We start from the raw sequence: 13,195 nt of genomic DNA, 5'->3' as shown, positions 1-13,195 counted from the left end.
CACAAACATGCTTAGGTTTTACTCTCCCACCCCTCCCTGACTTACCGATGCCTATGTCTGCCTCTCTCACTCCCTCACTGGTGAATGTGGAGACCTATACCTGCTTTTCTTAGGCAGCAGCATATGCATTTTAGGTAATGCTCATGATCAGCTGATGGCCTCTGCACGAATTGCAGGCCTCACCTAGCTGATTGCATGTGGAACAGCTGTGGTAACATTCCCATAGCCAATTGCATGGAAACACACTCCAATATCTAGGAACATCATGTTTGTGTTGGTCCTTTTCATTCACTGTGAGCAAGAACTCATTCTGTTGTTTGGCAAACAGCATCTCAGATGGAATGGGGATTTACCTCTGACAACATACACTGTGGGAAGAGGCCAACACACAGGAGGGGGATGTGCCTGACCTGACTACAGACTGTAAGTGCTGCTATACTGCATTCCAAGTAACGTTGGTTTAACAAGGTGTGTGTGGATATGGCTGTCCTACATGTATGAATACCTGCCATGTCAGTTGTATGTTTATGAGGACTCCCCATCTGTAGGGTCATCTGCAGACTGAGCAGTGTATGGTGCCTTTGGTGTCATGTGTTACCCACAGAACATGTATCTGTGAACTGCAGAAAGTAGTGTGAGGTTTGCAGTCTGTAGATGGTGAAAGCCATGACAGTTACTGACTTCATATCCCTCATAGGACATATGTTGCAACAAACCCTGTTACAACCGTAAATGTATGATGTTATCACAGCAACGTGTCAATATCGGCCCTGTGTATGTGCTTACAGCAACAACTCAGTCAACCTTTGTACATATGTCATGCATTAAGAGGTGCATGTGTGATGTACACCATAATTAGTGTCATCATATCTGATAAGCCAGTGAATTATCAGACTGCTGCACATGTTACATGCAGTAGGAGTTATATTTAATGACATAACCTGGAGATACTGTGGTTGTTTGTACAGTACTTAGGTCTGTGTACTTATGGTGAATGTCGACAGTGTGTGTATATTGTTAATATGTACCTTGGCCTGTGTACAGACTGGTAGTTGTCATCGTCCTAGGTTCCTTCCTATCTGATGTTACATGCTGCTCCACTATATGTTACCATATTGGCTTGCATGTTTGTAGGGCCATACACACTGATGTCCATACCACAGTCAGCCACCAGACCAAACTGTGTAGTGGCCCAGTATATGTAGGGTTAGTGTGTGAGTGGCACATATGAGGATGGTGTTGAACAGATAGTCCATATACTGTAATATCATGCTAGCTTGCCATATGTGTCTGTGCCTGTGTTCTCATTGGTTGTGGTTATGCACTTTCACACAGGTGTATCTTACCCTGTGCTGTGACATGCCTGTACAGCCTGCTATATATGCAGGTACATGCACATTCCTCCATAGGGGATGTAGCCCAGTGTTGAGCCAGTCTGCCTGTAGCCTGCACAGTGCATTGTTACATGCCTAGCAGCATAGTGTACTTAACCAGTGAGATGTCATGTGCAGATACTTGCCAGATGTACTGCTGCTGGACCTCACTTAACAGTCATGTATGTCAGACAGAGCAGTGGGATGCTGTACAGATGTATGTCAATATCTAGTGGGTAGTATGTGGCCATGGCACCCCTGTACCAGAGGTTATTACATGTCAGCCCTGACAGGGGTGTGTGAATGCATAACCTATGGTGGCATAGATATATATATATATATATATATATATATATATATATATATATATATATATATATATATATACACCAGTCGTTATGTGTTATACCCATCTACATGGCCTGTTAACATCCATATTGTCAGTCATGGTACACATGTTTTGCACTAAGGGGTTCTGTGAATAACTATGGACTGTACAGAGTGTCAGAATGTCTACACATATTGGCCAATATCTATACTGCAGTTGACAGTAAGTGCTAGCAGCAGTAATTTACTATGATGTCCTTAGGATGTCTGTCAGTAGCCAATGGCACACATGCGGAAAGCAGATGTGACCTCCCACACACACCATGTCTGTGAAGACAATCCCAGTTACAGCAGCAATAGTGTATAGAACTGCATTAGTACACAAATAAAGGTTTTCCATTTCTGCAAACCTGTGTGTGGTGTTTTGTCCTATGACCTCTCAGAGGGTATATGTTGCAGACAATGATTGTCATTTGTATGGGTGGCCCATACAGTGTCCAGGTGTTCAGGTGTGAACTGCGGGCATAGTGTCTGTTCCATATTTTGTGCACCTTTTACATATGTATCTTACGGAACTTATCTCTGCATCTGTATGTGTAGTCACATGAATATCTATATATGTGTCTGTGTATATGTATCCTGGGGATGTTGATAGTTTCCACATTTTGCATTTCCTATGCGAGCCAGATTGTGTTGCATGATATGTTATCAAAACCAGACTGAGATCATACAGGTGGGATGTAGTACTGTTAACATCTTGTGTCCATGTCATGTCAGGTCCTGGTTATGGGATCTGCAACACTTGGTAGTGTATTGCAGGGCAGACCTGATTGGCTGTGGGGGGGGTATGCCTATTCGTTCAAGACGTATGTTGTTTGGGGCCTCTCAACCCCATTAACGGTGCATGTGGACATATCTGTTTTTGTTAATCTACCATTGCTATCTACAGATGTATGGCCACATATACCTATATATATATATATATAGATATATATATATATATATATATATATATATATACATATATATATCTGCATATATATATATATATATATATATATATATATATATATATATATATATATATATATATATATATATATATATATATATCTGCTTACATATATATGACTATGTCCGTATATACCTACATAGATATATATCTGTGTATATATATATATATATATATATATATATATATATATATATATGTACCTTGCTGTGTATATGTAGACATATAGGTGTAGACATATATATGTGTCGATGTAGGCATTTGCATGTATATATGTTCATATATATTTATATATATGTATATATTTCTAAATATACACACACACACACACACATATATATATATATATATATATATATATATATCAACAGATATAGATATGTTGTATCTGTTTAGATATTAATATATTTACACACACACAAATACATCTAGATGTTTGTATACATTCTCTGTACTGTTGCATGACTGGGCTGGATGATATGTTTCTGAAAACATCTTCTTTATTTATATTTGGCATGGCTTAGTGGAAAATCACTTTGTCTATGGTGTGCAGGGTTCTGGGTTTTAGCCTTGTAAAGGCTGTTTATTTTGTTGCTGGGCAGAACACGGGCCGTTGGATACAGAGTGATTAAGGCACTTTAAAGCAGTTGTAAGCAGGTTTGCGTGGGTTTGCGAGGAGCTAAGCACTGCTAACTATCGATTACAGTTTCTTATACTCTGTTAGCTTCTGAACTGCTTAACCTGTGTAGACATTTCTTATCCCGGTGCAAACAGGCTTAAACCCACTTACTGCTGCTTAAAAGTGCTTACTCCCACTTACCTCCATGCTAATTTCTTTAAAAGAAAAGAAAAAGGGGTTGATAGAGAAGTGGTGGAGTAGGGAAAATAGCCAGTGATGTGCAGAAAGGGTGTAGGGAAGGTCCATAGCTGCCCATTTCTTCTACAGCAACAGCTATGCATATAGACTGAATTTGGAAGTAGATTTGGACACTCAAACCCCTGGGTGGGAGTGAGGACAGCAATAATTCATTGTGATGCCAATTAAACCGGATTACTTGTGTCCAGTGGACACGTGTGAAATGGACAGCTATGTATGGGGCGATATTTTTTGTGGGAACAGATTGTCCTTTTTTTTTTAGGTGAGAGTGGAATGTTGGGGAGGGGTAGTAGGTATATTTGGGGTGGTAGGTTGGGTAGGTTAACAGACAAGACAAACAAGATGAATACAGAGGCAGTATATGACATGTGCGGGTAAAAACCTTGGATGAGGAGGGGTGTTTGGAAGTCGCAAGCCCATGAATCCCCAAATGGAAACAGTGGGACTGAGGTCCCCACCCATGGGCAGTCACCATTGCACCTTCATGGGCCCAAAGGTGGCTGTGCTGGGGACTGGGTAGGAGGGGCAGGCTCACCCTCTAATTGTGCCATGCGGCCCTCAAGCTGGTGTAGCTGGTCTTGAATCTCCCTGTTGAGCTCCTTACACACCCCAGCTCGGACCTGATGGCAGGTGACAGGTACGTCTCTGCCCCTGCTCCGGGGGGGGCAAGCCCCATACCCTGAGGCAGTTCTACCAGAAGGTGATGCAGGGCCAATGGAGGAAGAGGTCCCAGGCTGGGCCCCAGATGTGCTGGTGCCCAGTGCCATGGTCAGCTGAGGTGGGACATGTGTGTCCGCTGGGACCTGCCTTCCCATGCAAGCTATGGTGTTGCCGTTTTAGGACAGATATCAGTTAGTAATAGTCAATAGCATTCAGGATTAATTATAACAGCATGCATAGGTATTCCTATTAACCCAATACACCAGATTTACAACAGTTGCAGGGTGAGCAAAACACATGCATATATAGGACAACAGTGGCCATACAACAGCTTGCAGGTTTCATTGATGGCAACAGGCCACCAATATGGGAGTATATTAACATGGCACATGCATAGAACCATATGTGAATATTTATAAACCAAATAGGACATATATCTGAACAAAAGACTGGAGTGTACACATACCCATTTAGATGTGTAATTAGGTTATTGTTGCACATATGTTGGGGGTAAGAGAGAGAGGTCAATTAACTAATATATCCCTGTAGTTTTCACAACTTTCTTGGTCACTGCAGTGATCTGTCCCTTACATGTATTATTACACTACCCAATGGCCTTACTTTGTACAATGGTATGTTTGGAGATAAGTAAATACGTGGACTGTGTCTTATGTATAGTCTAAACCTCTTACCTGTTATAGCTGTTGAGAAAATATTTTTAGCACTACCTGACAAATCCTACGCATACTCCTAGATTCCATGCTTGTAGACAAGTATATGAGTGGACTGTGTTGCAGCTACAGTCTGCACCTCTTACCTGTTATAGCTGTGGAGGGAACTTTGTTAACACTACCTGACAAATTCTGCACATACTCCCAGATTCCATGCTTGTAGACAAGTATATGAGTGAACTGTGTTGTAACTACAGTCTACACCTCTTACCTGTTATAGCTGTGGAGAAATATTTGTTAACACCTGACAAATACTACACATATTCACAGATTCCATGCTGATGTAATACATATACCTAACAATCCATTAATGCACACACTCTGGTCAAGGCTTGACAGGATGCAGGTGTTAACGTGACATATTTTGGAATAGCTGTCATACACTTTGGGTGAGATGCTACACTGACAGGTTTGCTTTCATATACATTCTCTTTTTATGTTCAGGTATTACTATCCATTATATGTCAGTATAAGCTGCCTACATTTATTGGATCATCTCACTGATTTGTCAAGGGAACAGGTTACCGGGAAGAAGATATGGGCCATTTATCTCGAAATACTGGACAGATCAGAACAGTTGAGGGGTATGACTATGCTTACAGCTTACTACCTGAACATTCTGCCACAGTCTGTACAATTGATGGTTATGATTATGCTTACAGCGTACTATCTGAACATTCTATCAAAGTCTGTACAGTTTTTGGGTCTAATTATGCATACAGCTTTCTATCTGAACATTCTCACAAACTCGGTACAGTTGTGGGGTATGATTATGCATACAACTTACTACCAATCCCGGGATTCAAACCCCTGCTGTGTGTGATAAATATATTACAGTTGACATCACAGTACACTGAAATGGTGTGAAGCATTCCCATGTTTCTAAGTCTCCCTCAGTTGTTTTATATGACTGACCTCTTGGGACTTCCAACATTGTTATACTGAACTTCCTACACATTTTAACTACATTCAACAGTCTGGGTAACACTGCTTAATACAACAGTACTATTTATAGAATGCAACATACAACAACATATTTAAAGCAGAATGTACACAAGCACTCCAGGGGTTATACAATATTATACCTTTATTTCCACACACCCTATATGACAGTCTTCCTGCCATATTGTCTGGTTTATTCAGTACATCCCATACACAATACATTTTTATACTGGTACAACACTTTCTAGAACTGCTATATTTTTTTCTTATGAAAGTACATGCAAGATTATTACTAACCTGCCTTGTGCCACAGCCTTTGCAGCCTAGCAGCATGGGCTTGCTGGTTCGCAGCCCACTCATCTGCAGCTGTCAGAGAAATACAGTGATATTTAGCCATTACCTATCCATGGTATACACAAACTAGGCAATCATTACCTATGTAGTAGAATGGGTACTTAGTGCTGGGGCATCGGCCATCTGCCTTGATTCTTTGATCCACTGCTCCAAGAGATCACCCCTCCACTGCTTCAGGTCAGCATGGTGTTGCCAGACCTACTCACCAGTACGGGGGATACAAGTGGCACTAGTGAGGTCACGGGTGAGATTGTCCCAGGCCTCCACTTTATACTGAGAGCCCTTGTACTGGCCCTGCAGTAGTTTCTCCTCATGGTGTTTTACCAGGAACCATACCATGAATATGGACTATTGGGTGCCCCAGCACTGCGCACTAAATCGAGTGCCTTCCCCCAACTCCAGCCATTCTGCCTACAGTAGGGAGCTGCAACTAGTTATGAAAATTGTTGGTGTCTGTGGGGTTTAAATACACCCGATTTCCTGCACTTTCCCATGATTGGATGGTTTTGAAAAGGCTAAGCTATGGGCACACCTGCTTACCTAATGTTGGCATTGCTTAAAGGGGTATACCACTGGGCAGACTGAGTTAGCTTGCCTACACATTGCTTACACCACGTAAGCTGAGCTGTGCAATGCTTAGCATTGCTTAATATTTAATTAGCATTATATTTTCCTTTTGACATTGATTTATTGTTACATGTTATATCTGTGTCTGGTATCTGTGATCCATGTGTATGTACACACTGTATGGGGTTCTGGGGACTTCAACACTTTATTACAATAACACCTCACATCTGGCCTTACTGCAGTACTCCAGTTCACATATTTATGTTATGTAGCAGGTTATACAACCTCACACTGTACATGGATTCATTTCACAAGTTCAGTTTGATTTTTCTATGGTGAGGATTTGTTTCTTGAAACCACAATCTTATGTACTGCTATGATGGCTTAGTGGTTAACTCCTGTGACTGCAGTATACAGGGTCCTGTGTTTGAGCCTTGCAGAGGCTGTTTATTTTGTTGCTGGGCATAACACGGGCCATTGGATACAGAGTGATTAAGGCACTTTAAAGCAGTTATAGGCAGGTTTGCACGGGTTTGCGCAGCGGTAAGCACTGCTGACATCCGGTTACAGTTTCTTACACTCAGTTAGCTCCTATATTGCTTAGTCTGTGTAGGTAGTGCTTACCCCCATGCAAATGCACTTAAACATGCTTACTTTTGCTTACATATGCTTACTACTGATTATTTGTGCTTAAACCTGCTTACTAGTGCCTTAGTCATTATGACACTGACACTTCACATGTTCATTTCCTGTAGTACTCCAGTTCATAAATATATGTTATTTAGTGGGCTTTACAACAACAATATTGGTTATAATGTGCTTTGCCATGTAAAATAGACTGTGCTGCAGTGAGACTTGAACTGGGAATGCCTGCTCATTAAGTGAATACTCTGTCCACTACACTATTGCTGTGCTGCGTCATTTGTATATATCTTCCTTGTTATTCTCTTCAACCTTTTAAGCTCCTTTAACTGTAGCTAAGTGATGGGCATGCCCGCACACCTATGGCTAGCTGTACTCAGATTTTTTAAATTAAATAAAGGGGTTTCTTCATTTGATTTTTCTGTACTGTTGCTGTTGTACACATGGGGAAATGTTGGTGGGGATATGCGGATACCTATGAGCGATCTCGCTCATTTTTTTACCATTTTCTGCTGTTCTACATTTCAGGTTCATAGGTTCATAGGTTCATAGGTAGGTACTAGGCTATCGGCCCTGGGGCCTATACAAGCCCAGCCAGAAAGGTACCCTGGCTTTTGCCACCCAAGAAAATTATTTTCCTGTGCCATTGTCGAGCAGAGCCATAGAAGTGATCCCCGGGGTGAATTTCCTATTTCCCATCCAATCAATAAGATTTTTTTGAAGAGTGCAAATGAGGAGCTTTTTTGATATAGATAGGTAGTTTATTTCAGAGTATGGGAAGTCTCTGGGACAGGAATCTATCTATCTGGCATGTTCTGTTTATTGTGGTGACAAGGTTTACGTCCCTAGAGTATGTAGCTTGGAGGGATTGGTATTTCTTTATGTGGAGCATGTCCAACAGCTCTGGGTTTGACATAGCTTTGTATGTTAGGCAGATATCACCTATGAGTAGGCGATATGCGATGGAGTAAAGCTGGAGTTTTGTGAGACAGTCTGCGTAGGGCATCTGTTTGAGGCCGGTAATCCCCTTTGTGAGGTATTTCTGCGGCCTTTCCAGTTGTTGTAGATGTCTTGTGAGGTACATACCAAAAGGGGAGTTGTACTCTATAATGGGTCTAATGAGTGATGAGTAGAGGGGAACAATGACCTCTTTTTTTCTGGTTGAGAAACCTTTTGTGATGAGGTGTGTCACGTAGAAGGATTTCCTGACTACTGTGGCAATGTGATTATCAAAAGAGAGACTACTGTCCACCTGTGTCCCAAGGTCTCTTATCACACTTTTGGTGTTAAGTATACTACCGCCTATGTTGTAGTTCATGGGTACAGAGTTTTTACCAAAAGTGATTACAATGCACTTTTTGGCATTGAGCTTGAGGCCATGGCTTTGACACCAGGCATCCCTCTCAGTGAAGCCCTTTTATAGGATGTCCACATCATTAAGAGTTTCGATTATGGCTCCTAGTTTGCAGTCATCTGTGAACTTCATTAGCCAAAGACCTTCAGTGTTAGCTTGTACTTCAGAGAAGTAGATACCAAACAGGAGAGGACCCAGAACTGAACCCTGTGGTACTCCACTTGTCAGTGGTCTGAAGTCGGATTTGGAGTCTGCTACTTTCACAGTGTCAGTTCTGTCAGTAAGCCAGTTGGCAACCCATCTTGTGACATAGGGATTTATACCTAGTTTAGTGAGTTTAACTATAAGTCTAGAGTGGAGGATGGTGTCGAAAGCCTTGGCAAGATCAAGACAGGCTGTGTGAACCGCCTTACCCTCATCTACAGCTTTGGTGACTGCTTCAAAGAAGTCTGTCAGGTTTAGGAGACATGATCTGCCTTTTACAAACCCGAACTGGGTGGGATCCAGAGTTTGGAGATTACCAATGTCTTTGTTTATAAGTTCCATGAGGAAACATTCCATGGCCTTGCAGACCAGGCTCATCAGGCTAATGGGGTGATAGTTCCCAGGGTCTGTGGTGGCTCCCCCCTTGTGGAGTGGGATAATCATTGCTGTGCACCATTCAGCAAGCACAAAGCCTGAGGTGAGGCTATGATTGAACATGGTACTTAGGTGGGGTGCCAGTTCGTTCTGTAGTTCATGTAGAATGCAGCCTGGGATGTTGTCTGGTCCCATGGATGCTGTGTTCTTGGCTTTGGAGAGTGTGGTTTTTACCTGTGTAGCCTTAATTACAGGAACTTTGCATTCTTCCTGTATAGACATGGGTTCTTTAGGGGGTGAGAGGGGGGTAAAGTTAGCACTGAGCCTATCTGCCAGGATGTTGGCAATATCAGTTGGGTCTGTATATTTAGTGCCATTGTGCTGTAACTCAGAGCAGATCTGAGTGTTGCCATTGAGATTCTTGACATAGCTATAGAATGCTTTGTGGTTGTCTTTAGAATCAGTGGCGATTTTGTTTTCGTAACTAGCTTTGGTGGATTTTGTCAGGGATCGCAGCTTCTTACGGAGGCTGAAAAGGGAGCTCCTTCACTCATTGGATTTTACTCTCTTTTGCAACAGTTTCTTCCTTCTGTTGTACAGTTTCTTTATGGCAGGGGACCACCAGATTGGTATCTTTTTTTTGGAGGATAGCATCTTGGTTCTGTTTGGGATAGCACGATCCATGCACTTGTGTAAGTGCTTATAGAGTGCAATTGTGTAGGATTCAGTAGTCATAACTGTATTGTCCATCTGTATGGGTGCCATGAAGTTCACCCCTTCTGTCTTAAGAAGCATGAAGTTGAATTTGGAGAAATTTTTTACCATGGTTTCCTTAATTGGGGGTGGGGGCAGGATGTGGATATCTAGGGTAATTAGCTTATGGTCGGATCGGAGCAATGAGGAGTTGACTTCAGGTGTGGAACACCAGTTACTCATGTTGGTAATGACTAGATCTAGAATACTGTTGCCCCTGGTGGGGGTGTGGATAAGTTGATCCAGGGCATTGGAGTTTATGAATTCCAGAAAGCGTTGAGTGAAGGAGTTGGTACATGAGTAGTTTTCCCAGTTAATGGTGGGGTAGTTGAAATCGCCCATTATTAGAGTGTTTGGTTGAACCCTAATATTTTCCAGTACATCAAGAAAAGAGGAGTGGGAATCCTGGGGCATGGTGGGGGATCTGTAGCAAGCTACAATTTGGATTGCAGTTTTGCCCAGAGTTAGTTGCACTTGGATAACCTTGGCTGCATAATGCTGAGCAACTAGCCTGAAGGTGTAGATATCCTTAATGAATATGGACACACCTCCACCTTTGGTGTTCCAGTCCAGGTTACATGGCTGAAAAGTGTGGTATGAGTTATAGCCTGGTAGTGCAGGGGTGCTCTCTGGAGCCTTGAACCAGGTCTCAGTCACTGCACAGATATCGATGTTCTCCATTTTAAGGAGTGCCTCGACTGAGTGCATTTTGAGATTTAGACTTCTAGCATTGAGTAGCATCACCCTCAGTTTTTGCTTACCTGTTCCTGTTATGGTGGTGAATTTGTCATTTGAACCTTGCCTAATAAAGGCACTTTAGGGGCAGCAAGAACCTTAGCCAGTATCCGGAATCCCAGGGGTGACAGGTGCAGGCCATCTCTGGCAAAGCATCATGGTCTGTCGACCATGTCATCCCAGGCAGACAAATACTGGATCCCTTTAGAATGACACCAGAAGCTTAGCCAATTGTTGAAGTCAATCATTTTGTCATTGTACTAAGGCATCATTCTTGGTGATGGCAGAAGGCTACTCAGGGCTAGGGTCATACCTGCCTAGGGTACAAGATCAGTGAGCTCTTCCATGTCTCTTCATGTAGTCCAGGGAGGTACATCTCAGGTCATTCACACCAACATGGACAATGACAGAGTCATATTTGTACTTGTTGTGGAGTGACCTGAGTGCATGGGTTATGTGGCGGATCCTGGCACCCAACAGGGAGCTGACAGTAACCTTCTCCTTGCATAGCCTGGTGAGTGGGACATCAGTGTGCCTGACTATAGAGTCACCTATGACTAGTGTGTTGGGTACGTTGTTTTGCCTTATTGGCTGTGGTTGAGTGGCACACTGAGTCTGCGGGCCGTGTGTCATTTGGGTTTTGTTGGGGGGTGGAGGTTGCTTGCATTTCTGCTTTGGGGGTCTCTGTTGCTTGAGATTATTATTGAGAGCCTCTGCAAATGTTTTTGTGTTTCTATGTGTGGATTTTGGTGGTGTAGATTTAGTGAGACTATGTGATGAGTGTGGTGTGGTGCAAGTGTTTACCTTTTCCTCTTGACTGTCAAGTTCAGTCTTGGTTGGAGAGAGTTTTACCTCCAGTTTGGCTTGATAAGTGCATCTCTCACAGGTTGTAGTGTTGGGTGGTAGGAGGAGATGGTTGTCTGTATACATGAGGCAATTTCTACATTGCCCCAAGATGTCTAGATTCATCAGATAGACAGGAGAGAACACTGGGAGCTGACCCTTGGACATGCCTGAATAAAAAAATATTTTCCTCTAGATAAGTGAGGAAAGTGAGTACAAAAGCTGTTTTTCTCTAAGCAAGTGAGGAAGGTAAGTACCAAAACTGTTTTCTTCTAGGTAATGAGGAAGGTTGAGTGCTGTAGTCATTTGTAGGTTATTTAGTGCTTACAACAAGTTCTGAACAAGTGCTGATAATGAATAAGCAAAAAGGGGCATGTTTATTCTGAGACCTCTGCTCTCAGACATGCCCCCTGCACTCGTACATGCTCCATGTAAGTCTAGGAGCTCAGGCAGCGCACCTTCATTAATATGCATGGCGCGCTGCCATACTGCTCCTAAACGGGCACTTCCATGCAGGACTACGCTAGTCCTGCATGGAAGATTAGTGAATCCGGGGGTATATTGCCTTTCCCAACCTACATATAAAATGTAAAATGCTATGTACAACAAACATATTGTGTTATATATTACAAAAGATAAAAAACATACACTGATATATAATTCATGAAACTTGTGCGTATATAACATAAGAACACAGCTTTAAATAACTGATAAGACTGATACCGTCATTTAAACAAGGCTTTATATGGGCGTTCAGCCTGATTTGCCAACAAAGTTCTTTAAAGTCTAATGTGTCTTCCCATGGTCCACCTCTAGGGTCTTGGGGTACTTTTTCTATAACAGCAAATTTGAAACTATGTGTAGGATATTTTTCTGTATGTTTAATAAAAGCACTATTAGTGGTGTGATTTTTGTTTGTCCCTTGCATGCTCATACATTCTTTCCTTGAGCTTCCTTTTGGTTTTTACAATGTAAAAACCTTTGCATTCTGAGCATAATGCAGCATAGATTACTCCTAGAGTGTTACATGTATATTTTCCATTTATTTCTATGTGGGTATTGTTAATTTTAATTTTGTCTGTGTGTTTCACCAGATGACATTAAGCAGAAAACCCACACTTTTTCATGTCTGGAACCCCATTTAGTAGGGGAACAATACCCTTATTTTCTAACAGATTTTTAAAAGTAATTCCTCTCCTAAACACCATCCGTGGTCTAGGTCCTATTTTTTCTATTATACCATCATACCCCTGTAAAATTTGTCAGTTTTTATTTAAAATATATAATATATTTTGATGGTCACTGTAAATCTTCTGACAAAAGAACATTTATAATCCTTATTTTGTAGATTGCCTTGAGTTGAGGGAGTTTAAGTTGTACAAATAGAAAGAACTCCATTATTATAACTTAATGGTGTAATAATTCCCTTATCTCTCTTGGTGTGAA

Source organism: Protopterus annectens, chromosome 3.part0 (assembly GCF_019279795.1).
Source record: "Protopterus annectens isolate FY-2018-M chromosome 3.part0, PAN1.0, whole genome shotgun sequence".
Classification (NCBI taxonomy): Eukaryota; Metazoa; Chordata; order Ceratodontiformes; family Protopteridae; genus Protopterus; species Protopterus annectens.
The sequence above is the reverse complement of the archived record's forward strand: the minus strand, read 5'-3'. Positions refer to the sequence as shown.